Source organism: Amblyraja radiata, chromosome 39 (assembly GCF_010909765.2).
Source record: "Amblyraja radiata isolate CabotCenter1 chromosome 39, sAmbRad1.1.pri, whole genome shotgun sequence".
Taxonomy (NCBI): domain Eukaryota; kingdom Metazoa; phylum Chordata; class Chondrichthyes; order Rajiformes; family Rajidae; genus Amblyraja; species Amblyraja radiata.
The window spans coordinates 4278291-4296669 of NC_045994.1; the positions used below are offsets into that span (position 1 = coordinate 4278291).

The window sequence follows — 18379 nt, forward strand, 5'->3', positions numbered from 1 at the left end:
ATTCAATAAATAATAGACAATAGGTGCAGGAGTAGACCATTCGGCCCTTTGAGCCAGCACCGCCATTCACTGTGATCATTGCTGATCATCCACAATCAGTACCCCGTTCCTGCCTTCTCACTATATCCCTTGACTCCGCTATCTTGAAGAGCTCTGTCTAACTCTCTCTTAAAAGCATCCAGAGAATTGGCCTCCACTGCCTTCTCAGGCAGAGAATTCCACAGATTCACAACTCTCTGGGTGAAAAGGTTTATCTTCATCTCCAATCTAATGGCTTACCCTTTATTCTTAAACTGTGGCCCCTGGTTCTGGACTCCCCCAACATCGGGAACATGTTTCCTGCCTCTAGCGTGTCCAAACCCTTAATAATATTTTCTGTTTCAATAAGATCCCCTCTCATCCTTCTAAACTCCAGAGTGTACAAGCCCAGCCACTCCATTCTATCAACATATGACAGTCTGCCATCCCAGGAGATAACCTCGTGAACCTACTCTGCACTCCCTCAATAGCAAGAATGTCTTTCCACAGATTTGTCCAGAAAACTGCACACAATACTCCAGGTGTGGTCTCACTATGGCCCTGTACAACTGCAAAACGATCTATTTGCTCCAATACTCAACTCCTCTTGTTATGAAGGCCAACATGCCATCTGCTTTCTTCACTGCCTGCTGTACCTGCATGCTTACTTCAGTGACTAATGAACAAAGACCCCAAGATCTCATTGTGCTTCCCCTTTCCCCAACTTGTCAACATTCAGATAATAATCTGCCTTCCTGTTTTTGCCACCTAAGTGGATAACCTCACATTTATCCACATTAAACTGCATTTGCCCACTCACCCAACCTGTCCAAGTCACCCTGCAATCTCACAGCATCATCCTCACAGTTCACACCCCCACCAGCTTTGTGTCATATGCAAATTTGTTAATGTTACTTTTAATCCCTTCATTGGTTTCTCAAGAGAAGATGAAAGAAAGAAAATGGATGGGATAAACCCATTAATGGGCAGGTTCTTTCTCATTGGTGCATTCGAGCAGACAGCAGTTCACGACTTACTTCGTTCAACATCTATTGGTTGTTTGGAGCAAAACATCATTTACTATGAAAACAGTTATCAAAGAATTAACTCTCAGATACGTTAGTGTGTCAGAAGATTTTGGAGAGACCATTCTATGTCCGCAGTGGGTGTTCAGTTGAAGTCCTGGAGTCATCGCTGCAATTGGCCGCTGGGAGAATGCTGCGGTCCTTCTTGACTTTGGTTGTATTGCAGATTTGGAACTGTGAGTTCATTGAGAATGTTGAAAGTATTCGGTGATCAATTAACATGATATTTATTATTATACTCTATATTCCCGTAACTTTATAGCTACATAATTGAACGTTGTGGTGGATAGTAGAAAATATTTTTTCTCTGAATGGAGACACAAGGGCCTGAAGATGCTGCTTTACGAACAAAGACACAATTTGCTGGAATAACACAGCGGGTCAGGCAGCGTCTCTGGAGAACTTGGATAGATGACATTTCAGGTCGGGACCCTTCTTCAAACTGTTGCTGCCTGATCCACTGAGTCACTCCAGCACTTTGTGGCTTATCACTAAATGTTGTGATTATTAAAATAGTGATTTATTATATTGATGATAAATTTCTGCCACGTGTGAAGTGCCCACCTGTCCAGATCAGTGGTTTGGGTATTTTTATAATGAGCGCACAGGAGCAGAGATGAGAAAATATGCTAATTTACTTCAAATTTATGACGGGAGAAGTGGACTATTCAAGTGCGGCAATTATGTTTATAAATTATTCATTATTTTCTAATATTTTCTAACTGAGCCATTTGGTAACTAGTTGCTGACTTCTGCCGGAACAGTGTGTGTTTGGATAATGTCGCCGAGATTAACACATTTAACGTCCCATTCCGATTTTGCAAACAGATTTAAACGTGAAATTTCATCTACGGGAATTGTCTTCAGTCACAGATCAGTCCACCCGCAAGACTCGGGTCTTGTGTACTGCAATTCAGAAAGAGATTATTAATCTGAATTGATCAGAGATATAGGGCGGTCACTGTTGGGACAGAGTACATCGGAGTCCGTAGAGTATAAACTCCTTGAGGTGAACAACAGCATCCAAAGCTGCAGCTGTTGCTGACTGAAGCCGCACACAGATTCCTGTCGCTGATAGTGATCAGTTGCAGATTTTTTGTCCACCATGTCATAGAGTGAGCGGAGCAAATTTATAAATTGCAGTTAATATCGTGTTGTTGGAAAGGTTTTATTAATTTTACATCATTGGAAGGCACACCGATGTAGAATGAACACTGTTAAAATTAACATTCATTTTGTCATTGATCTTAATCACTCACTAGGAAGGATATTGACACCGACATTTCCACACAGCGGTAGAGTTTAATTTGCCTACAATTATCTTCAAATGTGTGACAGTATATATTAAACTGAGTTTTCAGTTTGCCCCTATGTGTGTGCGGCGATAAGTAGCAACTCATTTTGCTCGGGACATTTTTGCATTCTCCATTTTGTTTATGTAGAGAATCGCAATTTGTGAGATGTTGCAAATTCACTTCTTCGATTCAGCTTGAAAGTTTAATATGTTAAATGCACAATAAGAGAGAGAGAGAGAGATGAGGAGAGAGAGAGAGGGAGAGGGGGGAGAGAGAGGGGAGAGGGGGAGAGGGATAGAGAGAGAGAGAGAGAGAGAGAGAGAGAGGAGAGAGAGAGGAGGGGAGAGAGAGAGAGAGAGAGAGAGAGACATAGAGAGAGAGAGAGACATAGAGAGAGAGAGAGACATAGAGAGAGAGACGTATAAACAGAACCTTCGGCGGGGCAGCAGCTGCTGAGGAAAGTATAATAGTCCACGTTGGGACTGATGGACAGAATTTGTGGAAAGAACAGCAGAGAACAAATCACCTTTGTTTCTCTTTCCACAGGTACTGAGTGTTTCAGAGATTTACCTCTGTTTTGACGATTTCTCCCATTTGCTGCTTTCTTGATTAATTCAGGCACAGATTCAGCTGTTGTTTCTCAATCCCCGTCCACCTCATTGACGCTTCTATTTAGTGCCACGTTCAGTCGATCGTATAGTTTCTCAATGTTCACGGTTTTGGTTAAGGTTTATGTTATAAACTCCATCAAAGGGAAATGCGCATTGCCTGATCGAGTAGACTTTCAGCAATCTTTACATCTCCTTTCTTTTGAAATCGATTCGCCTATATTGAATTTTCTGCAGAATATTCAGTTGCGTTTGATGAAATACCGATACTTTTTTACAGTTTGCTTCCACTTGCCCCACGTCCTGCATTTTCTATTAACAGCTAACTTCAGTTTATCTCTGTTTGATATGTCGATCAGAAAATATGTATTTCCGAATGGAGACACGAGGGCCTGCAGATGTTGGTTTACAAAAAAACTCAATTTGTTGGAATAACACATCGTGTCAGGCAGCATCTCTGGAGAACATGGATAGGTGACGTTTTAAATCGGCCCCCTTCTTCAAACTGATGCTGCCTGACCCGCTGGGTTACTGCAGCCCTTTATGTCTGTATCTCTAAATGTTGTGATGAAAACATAGTGATCTATTAAAGTGATGAAAAATGTCTTCACGTGTGAATTTTCCACCTGTCCAGATCAGGGCTTTGGGTGTTTTGTAATGTGAGCACAGGAGCAGAGTGAATTAAATAAAATAGGCTCATTCACCTTGACAACGGCTGAATGGAATATTGAAGTGTGTTATTTGCTTTCTATAATTAATTAGTTATTTTCTAATGTTTGCTATTTGAGTCCTTGTATAACAGTCGCTCAATTACGTCGGAATAGGCTATATATTTGGATAATGTCGCCAAGATTAACACATTTAACGTCCCATTCAGATTTTTGAAAACAGATTTAAACGTGAAATTTCACCCACCGGAATTGTCTTCAGTCACAGACCAGTCAACCCGCAAGACTCGGGTCTTGTGTACTGCAATTCAGAAATAGATTATTAATCTGAATTTATCAGAGGTATAGGGCGGTCACTGTTGGGGCAGAGAACATCGGAGTCCAGAGAGTATAAACTCCTTGAGGTGAACAACAGCATCCAAAGCTGCAGCTGTTGCTGACTGAAGCCGCACACAAATTCCTGTCGCTGATAGTGATCAGTTGCAGGTATTTTTATCCACCATGTCATACTGTGAACTGAGCATATTTATAAAATGTAGTTAGTATCCTGTTGTTGGAAAGGTTTTATTAATTTTCTATCATTAAAAGTCATCCTGATGTAGAATGAACACTGTTAAAATTAGCATTAATTTTGTCATTGAACACTCACTTCGATGGATATTGACGCTGACATTTCCACACAGTGGTCAATGGTCTTCAAATGCGTCTCATTATATATTAACGGAGTTTTCAGTTTGGCACTATGCGCGTCCGGCTATTAGTAGCAACACATTTATTTCTCGGGGCATTTGTGCATTCTCCATTCTGGTTAGATGGAGAATCGCAGTTAGAGAGATGTTGCAATTTTATTTAAATTGCTTTTCACTTGCTCTATTTTGGTTAAAAGTTCAGTGCAGATTTCCGTCACAAATTTCGCCTTGATATTTTATCTCCTACATATACCTCGTGTTAAATACATAATGAGGCAGTGAGACGCGCAAACAGAACCTTCGGCGGGGCCGCAGCTTCTGAGGAAAGTAAAACAGTCCACGTTGGGACTGATGTACAGAACTCACCTCTGTTTTCTCTCTGTTGAGAGTTTCAGAGTTTTAATTCTTTGTTTTGAAGATTTATCTCATTTGATGCTTTATAGATAAATTCAGGCATATATTCCGCTGTTGTTTCTCCATTCCCGTCCACCTCATTACACAAATCAGAAAACAAAAGCAGGACATTTTCATCCGTGAATTATCGGCAGAAATTGGGCGCTGGCTAAATCAAACACCAACTTTTCTTCTGATTTTGTCGTTAAGATAACATCACGTCATTGAATATTGTTGGAGCCTGTGTAATTGACACCACGTTGGCATCTAAGTAAATGTGTAGGAAGGAACTGCAGATTCTGGTTTAAACAAACAACATGGAAAGACCCCTTGACCACCGAGTCTCAGGCGAGCAGCAAACATTCAATTGCATTATTAATCCTATTTTATTTTTCCTTGTTCTCATCAACTCCCCGAAGATATTGCCACTCATGCACACGAGGGAATATTTACAGCGGGTAAATGCCCGGTTTGGAATGTAGGACAGAAACAGAACGCGCGGGGGAAACCCACACAGGCACTAGGAGAACGTACAAAATCCACACTGACAGCACCCGAGGTCGGCATTGAACTCGGGTCTATGACGCTGCCTGTAGTGGCTCTACTGGTTGGAAGGAGCACGTTATCGGTATCCTCTATTTAATTTTACTACCGCTGCTTCCACCCAGTTGTAGCGATCTCGGTTCATTCCTTACCACCGGTGCTGTATGACATGCTATTACACTTGCATCTTCCCTGTGACTGTGCGCGTTTGCCCGGGTGCTCGCGTTTCTTCGCGCATCCCAATGATTTGTTGCTAGGTAGTTTAATTACCTACTGTAAATTATCTTGAGTAGAATGGTCAAACGGATGAAAGAAGGGTTGATGGGCCCGAATGAAGGGAAATAAGGAGAGGGTAAATTAAATCAACGAGACTGTTGTACGGTGCTTGGTATGGAGCCGATGGGCTGAATGGTCTCCTCCTTGTCCTTAGAAGTTTAGAATGGGAACTGTGTTTTATACATGATGTGTAATGGTACTGCTTCCGTGTGCATTAAATACTTGAATAATCGTAATACACGTCTGAGAAAATATGATCCTAATGATTCCCAAATCGTCAGATACGATTGTGCTGTTTATATTATTATTACTTCGTGAGATATAACGCTAAATTAATGAGCCTATTGTGCATGCGATCAATTGTCCACTGCATTGTCCACGGGCCGAGTTTGTGCAATCGGTGAAAGGCAAAGAATTGAATAACATTATCTAGATTCACAAATTGTAACGCGGGTTTGAAACTGTGAACGTAAATAGACTTTCCCCACTTCTTGAAAATCGGTTAAAGGAAAATGGCAACTGGCGAGACAGTATCTGTTCCTGGAGCCAAGTGGATAACAGCACTCAGGTGTGGGAGCAAGTCGTGCCCAGTTATTGCTGGACAACGCAGGACACAAAGGAACCAACGTGTAACGTTGGAATATCATTCAAGCATTCTCCACAAGCAAATCTGAAAATAATAGAGTAGAGTCGTAAATATTAGCATCGCCGCACCTGTATTAAGATACTGGAAAGTAGTATAGAAATCAGGGGCAGAATATCTTCAGTAGTCTGGGATCAGGTCATTTTTCCATCATGTAGTAGACGGTGTTGAACACAGAAAAATATCCTGCAAATGCATCGGAGGGAATTTCATCGTAAATGTTGTTGGAGGGGAAATGAAGGAGTGGCTGTCCGCAGAAAATTAAAATGATCGAGTTTGGCACACGGGTCAGTTCACTTCGTATCGCCTGTGGAAAGTAAAATTGAAATGAGAATCTGAACTCGTGACAGTTTGAACCTCACAGACAGGAGCTATTTCAAGAGTGGGGGTTTTTTAAACAGTCATATGCACCGAAAACTGAAAAAAATGAAAACTTTTTTTTATGGGAATAAGGATTGGGTTGATCACTGTGAATTGCATTATGAATTTTCCCATGCGAAATATCAGAGTGGCAACACAATGTATTTTCAATCCTACGTAAAATGTGCCCGAACCTGATAGTTCACCAGAGGCGATAGGAGAGTTGTCGTGGCCCGACGGCCTACATTCCATGTATATTGTTCCCTGTCGTTCTAAAGGGTCACCCTGGTGTAGGAAGGATGCCATTAAGATGGAAAGAATGCAGTGAAGATTTACAAGAACGTTTCCAGCACTTAAGGACCCGAGCTGTAGAGAGAGATTGGGCAAGCTAAGACTTTATTCCTTGGAGCGCAGGAGACCAAGGGGCGATGGAGGTGCATATAATCACGAGAGGAATTAATAAAGTGAATGGCACAGAGTATTTTAAACCAGGATAGGATAAATTAAAACCACAGCGGCTAAAGGTTTAAGATGAGACGGGAAAGGATCCAGAGGGGCGTTTTTTCCAGACACAGGGTGGTGGGTATATGGAACAAGCTGCCAGGGGAGGCAGCTGGGGCAGGTATTTAAGGTATTTACTGCGTTTAAAATTCAGTGATCAGGTACAAGCATTGGAACGTTTTAGAGAGACATGGGCCAAACGTGGACAAATGGAACTCGCTTAGATGGGATAATCTGGCCGTCATGGACCAAATTTACTACATCGGTAAATTGTATCCAGATCTCTGTAGATCTAACAATACATGTCATTACAAAAGAGACAGGATACGATTTTTTGACTGCTGATACTCATTTACAGTAACTTTTAGATGTTACTTTTTTAAAGATGCTTTTTTAAAGCAGGTGGGAAGGTGAAACAACTCTCTGTAGCGGTTCGGAACGCTGCCTCTCAGGTTACTGTCGGGACTTTTCCCGGTGATGGTTTCATTAATGAGATGCCCTTCTCCCCATGGACCCATTCGCTCCCATATCCCAACCCCATCACTCCACCCGTCACACAGCCAAATCTCATTCTTTATTTCTCATTTCAGGCCGCCCCGGGGATTGTCAACCGGACCCTTCAGGTAACCTCGCTTAACTTTCACTGCGTTAAGAGTGCGGCTACTGAGACTGATTGTTACTGAAGACCTTTAATGCTACTTGCGAGGTGACTGCCGTCTACAGATCGAGTAGAATGATCAGTAATGTCCCTGAAGCGCGCAGTGTGGGGAGTCGACTCTGATGACATGGTTCCCGGTTCCAAGCGTGTTCCCACTGCTCATCCCACTGTGGAGTCCCAGTCCGGATCTTTCACCTTTGGCGTCCAATTCCAGGAATGCCTTCACACCTCTAACACGTTTGCGTTCCATTGCCCGTCACATGAGCTTTGAGTACAGCGGGGCACTGACCCGCGCAGCTCATCAGCCGCTCTCCCGAGAATGAAAACGAACCTGCAGCTGAACTTGGAGACACAAGGGACTGTAGTTGCTGGTTTATAATTAAAATCACAGTGCTGGAGTAACTGGGTTGGACAGGCAGCATCTCAGGAGAACATGGGTGGGTGTCCGCTGAGTTACTCCAGCACTCTGTGTCCGCAGCTCACCCTGCCTGCTCGGGCGCCGCTTTCATCCCAAGAATGACCGGGTGATCCCGGTTCTCCGGACGGTTACCAGCTTACTGCATATTGTTGACACTGTTAACAGTTCATTCGGGGTCTGCCGCTCCCGTTGATCATTCCGTGGTACATGTGGACTTTGAATGGTTGGAGCTAGGGGTGGCTGGGAGCGCGGTGTGCGGGGCGCCGACTGACCCGCGGCTCCAACCGGCGGCAACGTTTGTTCTTCTATTTTCTGATTTTTGTTTTCAGAAAGCGTGAAGTTGAGGCTGGTGAACGGGGGCAGTCCATGCGCCGGGAGAGTGGAGGTTCACTACAAGAGGACTTGGAGGACTGTGGATGATCGCCGCTGGGACCTGCAGGACGCGGCGGTGGTGTGTCGGGAGCTGGGCTGCGGCGCCGCCACGGGAGCCCCGCGCGGATCTCACTTTGGACCGGGGTCCGGACCCGTTATGACGTATGATGTTGAATGCAGCGGGAACGAGGCCGCTCTGCGGGAGTGTAGCTCACGGCCATGGGAGTACTATGCCGCTCCACACTCCCGGGATGCCGGCGTTATCTGTGAAGGTAAACATCAGCTTTTTCTCTCTTTGTTCCGCATTTGGTGATTTCCGGGATGCCCTGGATGTAAATGACTCGGACTGACCGCCCGCGGCGAGTGGTGTCAAATTAAATCCAGTGTCTGTCCGTTTTATTCCTGTCCAATTGGAATCAAATTTCGCTTCTGGATCTCACATTCTGGTTTTAATGAAACAAACACAACCGGGAGCATTAAATACTCTCACCCGGTACAATGACGGGGCCAAGAAACAAGCGGCTGGAGGAACTGAGTTGGTGAAGCAGCAACTGTCGGGGACTGGTGGCAAGAGAGGAATAGGGGGGTTGCACGTCAGGTCATCGGGTCAAAGGGCGTGACGCACGGAGCAGCTCCACTGTTAACACACGATACGCGCACTTTCTTACCTGTTAAAAACCGCCGAAATTGGCAATTTTTAGGCTGTAAATAATTGTGGAAATCGGGGTAACCGTGAGAGACATTTATCCTACTTCAGAATTCCAAAAGTGAAGAGAAATGATGGTGGAGAGAAGCGAGAGTTGAAGGGACAACAACAGCTAAAGTGGTTGGCGAACATTGGCCGTGTAGATATCAAGATTGAAAACATTGGGAATTATCGTGTTTGCTCACTGCATTTCATCAACAGTGAGGCGTTATTTGTGTTTTTCCTTGATTCCTTTGGTATGTAAAAAGTTTCAGAAGTGATAAATCTGGCTGTAAATTTTTTAAATCGCCCATGGATCTCAAGTGGGGTTTACATGCAAAAATAAAACGTTTCTGAAGCTAAATTTATCATTAAATTAATCGCAAACCATGCGTAGGTATTGAATTACATTTTACTCAGATGCAAGCCAAGGATTGGCATAATTGTAAGCTGTTAATTGGACATAATCAACCTCAGCAAATTGACAATATTTTTTGAAAGGGAGTGGGTGTTGAAGCTGTCAGGCCATTTTATTATTTGCTAAAATATACATCTCAATAGCATAATGATAGAAAACTTACTTTTCCACACACCACCCATATGTCTGGAGATTTTTTTATGATAAATCTGCAGAATTCATTGCCACAGGCGGCCGTGGAGGCCAAGTCAATGGATACATTTAATTGTAATTGTCTTATAATTGTATGGCGGGGATTGACAGATTATTGTTTAATATGGGTTATGAGGAGAAAGGGGTTGAGAGGGAAAGTTAGACCAGCCACGTTTTAACGGTGAAGCAGACGTGGGCCGAATGGTATATGGTTCTTTTTTCCACAGTTTTTACTTAGAATTCGTTTAATGGGACAGGAGCAGACAGATACACTGGGTCAGTTAGCACAGTCTTGCCTGTGGAGTTTGTCAAGTTCTGCAGGACGGAATGTTCTATAAATAATAATTATATTCGACTTATAGGATTAGGTTTAGGTTTATCATTGTGACGTTACTGGGGTAGAGTGAAAAGCTTTGTTTTGCATGCTATGTAAACAGATCAGATACACAACGCATATTTATAATCAAATACAATATATAGTGTAAAGAGGAAGTTACAGAGAGCAGAATATAGTACTCAGCATGTTAGCGCATCGTGATAGAGGACGGAGGAGAAGGGGAGCACAGATGTCATTAGTGAGGGACTGATTTCAACGTCAGATTTGTGCTGAACTTTCAGGGATGTTTTTGTAAATTGTCTTCATAATTGTGGCTTTCATGACTATCTTTTATATTTTTTCTCAGATCACAGAGAGCCAAGATTGGTATCCAAAGATGATCAGTGCTCGGGAAGACTGGAAGTGCAGTATGGTGAAACCTGGGGAACCGTGTGTGACCGGGCCTGGGATATGGATGATGCCAATGTGGTGTGCAGTCAGCTTCAATGTGGAGTCGCCGTGTCTGTTCCGAGAGGGGCTTATTTTGGAAAGGGAACTGGCCTTGTACTGAACGATGTATTTGAATGTAAGGGTGATGAGACAAGCCTATGGGAATGTCCGCGTTCTTTAGGAACTCTTCATTGCAACCACACGAGCGATGTCAGTGTGATCTGTTCTGGTGAGTGCCAGCTTTGGAAACTAATTATTAATAAGCACTCATTATACTTGGAAGATAGGGATGAGATCTCGCCATTTACTTTTATCAAAGGGTTATAAAATGCTGGAATATAATTGACCAATACACGACTTTGATGTGATATTGGCAAACGTATTAACCGGCTAAAATAATTTAAATAATTTCCTATAGACAAACATTTATGATGGTTTACAATGTGGAGTTCAGAAGGAGGAAATTAACAGTATCTTTAGATGGTGATATCCATGCGATGCAACAGCGATTGTCCAATGAATCCTAATCAAAAATTACTCTAGAGTAAAATAATTATATTTGTTTATAAACAAATGTACTTCTTCACGGAAACCTTTGAGCATTTTGAGTGGAAAGACAGCTCACTGCAGGAAGAAAAACCATGGACGGTTTTAGATATAAATGATTACACATAGAAAAGTACAATTTTCCTTTGCATGATGACAATAAAAGGATGATAATGATAATGATAATACAAGCAAGGATCCTGGCACTGGGGGGTGGGGGGGGGCGTGGGTGGGGTGGGGGGTTATATAAGATTATGCAACTGCCAGTAAGACATATAAAAAGAGATGGCAGAAGAATGCATGACGTTTAAAAGTAAATTTATCCCATGATTTACATTTTTTGTTAGGAATGATTTTGTTGTCATATGATCCTATTATAAATGGGGAACCAAGCAGTGCATTAGAAAATAGCGAAGTGAACGATTACTTCCCATCAGCATTTACAATAATGTACAAGGAAATAACATCCTGATCACTGAGAGTGAAGAACATCCATGTGTAATCAGAGACCGTATCACGCCAAGATGAAACATAGAAATTAGGTGCAGGAGTAGGCCATTTGGCCCTTCGAGCAGCACTTGATAACAGTGTGGAGACAAAATGCCCAACTGAATAAATAAATGAAGTGGAGACGGTGACGGCTCTTGAACAAATGAGATCCTGAGCATTGGCAGGAGGAGAGGATGGGGAACAAGAATACTTTATTTTTCTCCATGACAAAGGTTTAAACCAGTGTGTTATGGGGATGCGAACCCAACAGGAGTCAGGAGCGAAGTAAACTGATGGGAAATGGATCGTAGTAAATCCATTGCTGTAATGTAAAAATATACAATGTCATAATGGGTTTCATCCAAACATCTGGTTTCATCTGTCCTCGACCTCGCCCAACACACACCAGGAAACGGATATAGATCTTAGACTACAGGAAAAATGAACAAATATAATAGTCCGAAGAGATGGCGGGGGGTGGGGGAACAAGGGGTTGTATCTGATATTTTTTCAATTACAACATTATGCATGATGAATTTGAATATTGTAGAATTCAGCAAAGGACAATATTAGCAAGGGGAAATATCAACTATTTGCCGACATATAGGGGGGAAATGTAATCCGTGCAAAATTGAAATTTGATGGGATGGGTTAACGTTTCCATAATAAGCGGTGACAAGAATAAATTAGATTTTGGCAAATGACAGATATGAAAAGGGACAACAATGAGAGAAGAAAAGACTGCAAATTATCCACACGTGGGGAGAATTTAAACAGAGGAATACGGAAATTATTTCGCCGAATAATTTTATAAAATGTTGATTCCATCTTAGCTAATAAATGTAAACTTGTTTAAATGCTATAAAACCAAACGCCCACGCAAAACGAGCAAGTAATATAAAATATATTAGTGACAACATTATACCAGGGAGGACAGTGAGCCTGAATACCTGAAAATTCCATGGATCCAAAGACCCACATCATAATATAATTGAAGCAAAGGGCACGCTCGCTACAATATCCAACAACGTATAGTTTCTGCAATGGGTCTTGCAGATTGCAGCCACAGTATTTAATGCCCACAATATTTAATATGTAACAGAATATGTGATTGTGTTTATAGTTTGTTTGGTTGTTTGTTTGTTTGTCTTTTTGCACAAAGTCCGCGAGCATTGCCACTTTTCATTTCACTGCACATCTCGTACGTGCATGTGACGAATAAACTTATTGACTTGACTTGACTTCGGTATTCACTCTTTGAAAAGAGGAAGGATAGAGAAAACATGAACAGCCGATCTGTTCCGGCCTTGGACGAATGATGGAGTTCACAATAACATGGGCCATCTGAAGCACTGAAAATAATAAGTAACGTCGGGTTGAATTGCTCAAAGTGAAGTCGTGTTTGACTAATCCACTGAAGCTATTTGTAAGTGTATTTCTCACGGCAGATAAAGAGGAATTTTCAGAAAATGTGTTCTTATGTTTCTGGAAGATCACACACCAATCAGCATCAAAGAGACAGTTAACACGTTTACATATTCTGTTGTGCTGCAGCAATTAAGAATTTCATGGTTCTATCTGGGACATATGACAACAAAACACTCTTGACAGAGTGGGGGGGGGGGGGGGGGGGATGAATGGGTCCAGTCAGATTGGCTGGTTAGGTCGGGAGGGTGCCAAGGCAACGCCATTTATTCACAAACTATATTAATGGGTGCAGTGGGTGGGGGGGGGGGATGAGGGTGGTAGCTGGTGCTATTAAGCGTAACATATTCAATATTGCTAATGCCATGACGCAAGGTGTTGGCAGAAGGAACTGCAGATGCTGGTTTACAGTAAAATACACAAAATGCTGGAGTAAGTCAGTGGGTCAGGCAGCATCTCTGGTGGAAATGGATAGGTGACGTCTCAGGCCTGGGCTCTTCAAGCTAAAGAAGGGTCCCGACCCGATACGCCACATATCCATGTTGTCCAGTGATGCTGCCTGATCGGCTCAGTGTCTTTCACTTGCATTGGACAACACATCAACCAGCATCTGCAGTTCCTTCTAAAACATACGGAAAAGCGAGTGGACAGAAAATATGGTATATATGTAGTACTGTGTTGAAAAATGTAGGCTGCACTATTCGAGACCGTCAATTAGGTCGGGTGCACACTTTATTCTGGTGAACGCTCCAAAGCCGCAAGTATTACAGATGAGATCTGAAATTATTTGGTCAGGACTTTAAACTAAATAACGTGAAACTGACGGTCCCGACGTGCCGAGTTGAAGACCGTAACCATTCACTGTGTGTATTGAAATATCACCACGCGCACACACTTTGACCGTTTAGAAAATGAGAAAAATAACCAAACAATTTCTAACTTTCAATATTTTTCTCTATTCTTATTGTGTATTTAACTGTCATTTTGTCCCATAAAAACAGGGAAATATCGACCACGACTGGTGGGTGGGAAGGATAGATGCTCTGGCCGGGTGGAGGTTCTACACGGAGACGAGTGGGGGACAGTTTGCGATCAGTACTTTAGCTTGCTTGATGCCGGCGTGGTCTGTGAACAACTACATTGCGGTGCAGTGGCCGCAACTCCCGGAGTTACTCACTTTGGCCGAGGATCCGGCCCTGTGTGGAAGGAGAACTACCACTGTCGGGGGAACGAGCCCCGATTAGTTGATTGTCCAGTCCTACCCAGGGATCAGACGAGTTGTTCACACGGAAACGACGTCGGTCTCATCTGCTCAGGTTAGTCACCAAATATCCTTGAACTGAAAAACAGAGTTGCCCAGTGGTAGAGATGTTTACACGGGGACTCTGTTGGATCTCTTGTCTATTTTCTTCAGGTGCCGTCTTTTCCTTCCCCCACTGATAGGATACTGGGGCCAATTGTTATACAACGTTGTCATACATCGATAGACTGAATTTGAGTATGCAGTGCAGAATTCTGCAGTTTATAAAATAGTTTCTATGGATAGTAACTGAGAGATTGTATCTAGTAAACATAGTAAGGATAGTATAAAGGATAAGAACTGTTCATTAAGGAGAGAGAATGATGGCGATTTGTACAGTCGGGTTCTAATTCTCGGTTCACTGCTACAATACACAGATATAAATTAGTTACATCTGCTGCAGAGATCTGAGATAGAGGCTGTAGGAAGAATGCGATATGAAATTTGAAGTGGCTGAGTGGTTCTTTCAAGAGCTTGACCCTAAAAGCAGGAGTAACTCAGCAGGTCAGACAGCGTCGGAAAATGAATAGGTGACGTTTCTGGTCGAGACCCTTCTTCATTCATCTATTCCTTTTCACCAGAGATGCGATCTGACCCACTGAGTTACTCCAGCTTTGTGTCTCTATCTTCGGGTTTAAACCAGCATCTGCAATATGGAATGAAAAATGGAAAAATCATTTTTTTCCTGATATTGGAATGGTTCCAGGAATGCATTTATTTACCAAAAGAGAACAAAGATAAAGCGAGACTTCAAAAGACCACGCCTACACGAGGAACGGGCGCTGGACTGGTCTCAGCATGCCTATTGCATTCGGTTTAGATCAATGCATGAGTGGTTATCATTTATTCAATAGCCAGTTTATTCCTTGTTATTGGGCCCATTTCTCTTGGTGAGGCACATAGGTTTCTCTGCATTGTTTTATGTAGACGTAGACAGAATGTTTCTATGCAGTTTTTCTGCCAATGTGACATAGAAACATAGAAAATAGGTGCAGGAATAGGCCATTCGGCCCTTCGAGCCTGCACCGCCATTCAATATGATCATGGCTGATCATCCAACTCAGTATCATGTACCTGCCTTCTCTCCATACCCCCTGATCCCTTTAGCCACAAGGGCCACATCTAACTCCCTCTTAAATATAGCCCATGATCTGGCCTCAACTACATTCTGTGGCAGAGAATTCCAGAGATTCACCACTCTCTGTGTGAAAAATGTTTTTCTCATCTCGGTCCTAAAAGATTTCCCCCTTATCCTTAAACTGTGACTATTGTTCTGGACTTCCCCAACATCGGGAACAATCTTCCTGCATCTAGCCTGTCCAGCCCCTTAAGAATTTTGTAAGTTTCTATATGATCCCCCCTCAATCTTCTAAATTCTAGCGAGTACAAGCCGAGTCTATTCAGTCTTTCTTCATATGAAAGTCCTGATATCCCAGGAATCAGTCTGGTGGACCTTCTCTGAACTTCCTCTATGGCAAGAATAACTTTCCTCAGATTAGGACATGTGGACAATTGATGCAGAAAATAATCCTTAAAACTAATAGCTGACCAGGTAAATGTTGAGAAGTTGTGGAATATTTTGGCTTCACATTAATGGTTAAGCCAACATGTTTTGTTTTATAGATGAAATTTGGTCTCTGAGATTGAGCAATGGGGGCAGCCGCTGCGACGGCCGAGTGGAGGTTTACCACAATGGTAGATGGGGGAGAGTGCAGGATAGCGCCTGGAACATCAATGATTCCAACGTGGTCTGCAGAGAGTTGGGCTGTGGCTCCGCCATATTCGCCTACAACTCCTCAAGGTACGGAGAGAGTGAGCTGCCCGTGTGGGTGAACAACGTTCACTGTGAAGGAAACGAGTCGCAGCTCCGAAATTGCAGCACATTTACGCCGAATCAGACATCCAGCGACAGCATCGGTGTTGGAGTCCTGTGCTCAGGTGAATATTGGCATAAATACTCAAATTAGACATTGTAATGATTGTTAGTGACTTTCGAGTTGTATTGGCGCTTCTGTCATCTGGGTTTTCGACTTGTCAATTGGGAAGGCACAGAAAATGAAGAAGCTTTATTTATCCGTTCTGGTCAATCTAATCAAAGGTCGAAATAACATTTCTTAATTTATCAAATTAGAAACATAGAAAATAGGTGCAGGAATAGGCCATTCGGCCCTTCGAGCCTGCACCGTCATTCAACATGATCATGGCTGATCATCCAACCCAGTATCCTGTACCTGCCTTCTCTCCATACCCCCTGATCCCTTTAGCCACAAGGGCCACACTAACTCCCTCTTAAATATAGCTAATGAACTGGCCTCGACTACCCTCTGTGGCAGAGAGTTCCAGAGATTCACCACTCTCTGTGGGAAAAATGTTCTTCTCATCTCGGTTTTAAAGGATTTCCCCCTTATCCTTAAGCTGTGACCCCTTGTCCTGGACTTCCCCAACATCGGGAACAATCTTCCTGCATCTAGCCTGTCCAACCCCTTAGGAATTTTATAAGTTTCTATAAGATCCCCTCTCAATCTCCTAAATTCTAGAGAGTATAAACCAAGTCTATCCAGTCTTTCTTCATAAGACAGTCCTGACATTCCAGGAATCAGTCTGGTGAACCTTCTCTGCGCTCCCTCTATGGCAATAATGTCCTTCCTCAGATTTGGAGACCAAAACTATACGCAATACTCCAGGTGTGGTCTCACCAAGACCCTGTACAACTGCAGTAGAACCTCCCTGCTCCTATACTCAAATCCTTTTGCTATGAAAGCTAACGTACCATTCGCTTTCTTCACTGCCTGCTGCACCTGCAGGCCTAATGCCTTGATGGAATAAAGTCATTTCTCTGCTTAGGTTTTCTTCTACTTACCAACACCAAACTTTCCCCACGTGTAGCTCTGCTCATTTCGCCCTCAGCTGTTGTCCGGTTTAACGGCATTTGTCCACATTTCCCGAAACAGACCGACGAGATGATATTGTTTCGGCATTTTCGGCAAAAGCATTGTGGGCGGAAGTGTCTGTTCCTGAGCTGATATCTGTGAACGGGAGATATTCCCTCTTTATTTTATACTCTTGCTTTAGGGATCGTGATTGTCAATTTTCATTTCGATGTTACACAATCGAAGGTTAAGTACATTGAGTATTTTCTTTCAGGTTCAGATCTGTCGCATTTTCAACCAGAACTGAAGCAAGATTGCACCACTTCACACAAGTATCTCCCTGCCCCCCACTTTCAGTGACTTGATAAAACAGCTGACCTTGCGATTTCCTCTTCACCCAATCTGTTCCCAATTAACAGCCCCTGTTGAGTTTTTCCAGCGACATCTGTTTTTGTTGAATCAGATCTTTCTCATGCCTCTTTGTTGCTATCTGCGGGATGGATACATTATGATGACCTGTATGTTTCCTGTTCCCTTCACAGAACACAAAGAGATGCGGCTGGTGAACGGAGGCCGGCGGTGTGAAGGGAGAGTGGAAGTGTGGTACAACGGGACATGGGGAACTGTGTGCTCCGGGAAGCTCTATGGAGTGGAGGCGGAAGTGATCTGTAAACAATTAGAATGTGGACCCCTCGCATATATTGAATATGGCGCCAGGAAATATGGACAAGGTTCTGGGCCCATATGGATCGATGAGATGAAATGTAGCTCGCACGAGTCAGTCCTTTGGCAGTGCCAGTTTGACCCGTGGGGGAAACACAACTGTAACCATAGGAAGGATGCAGGCGTTTCATGTAAAGGTAACACAGGAAAGTCAGCATACGATGGCAGTTTAAACACGCGCGTAAATCCGTCAACATTTCACTGTTCTCAACAGATGCTGAAATGCCGGAGACATCCCGCGGGAAAGGCTGCGACGGAGGAAATGAATCAAAATCTCGCCGTTTACCAGGCGAGTCATTCTACACCGTCAGCGTGACGTCAACCCCGGATGTTTGATGAATGAGTGATCAACACATAGCTGAGAATCCTCAACAACTTCTCTTTAGACTTCTCTCACGATCTTCTCGTTAAACGAGTAGCCATGGATCCCAGCTATGT

At 43.1% G+C, this 18379-nt stretch overlaps 1 long non-coding RNA gene across 1 annotated transcript; it reads left to right on the forward strand.

The window, feature by feature from the left end:
* Positions 1-10683: 10683 nt before the first annotated feature.
* LOC116967340 lies at positions 10684-16115 on the forward strand. The gene is made up of 3 exons (XR_004410194.1): positions 10684-10817; positions 14050-14364; positions 15972-16115. It is a non-coding gene; the product is annotated as an uncharacterized LOC116967340 (long non-coding RNA).
* The last annotated feature ends 2264 nt before the right edge of the window (positions 16116-18379 follow it).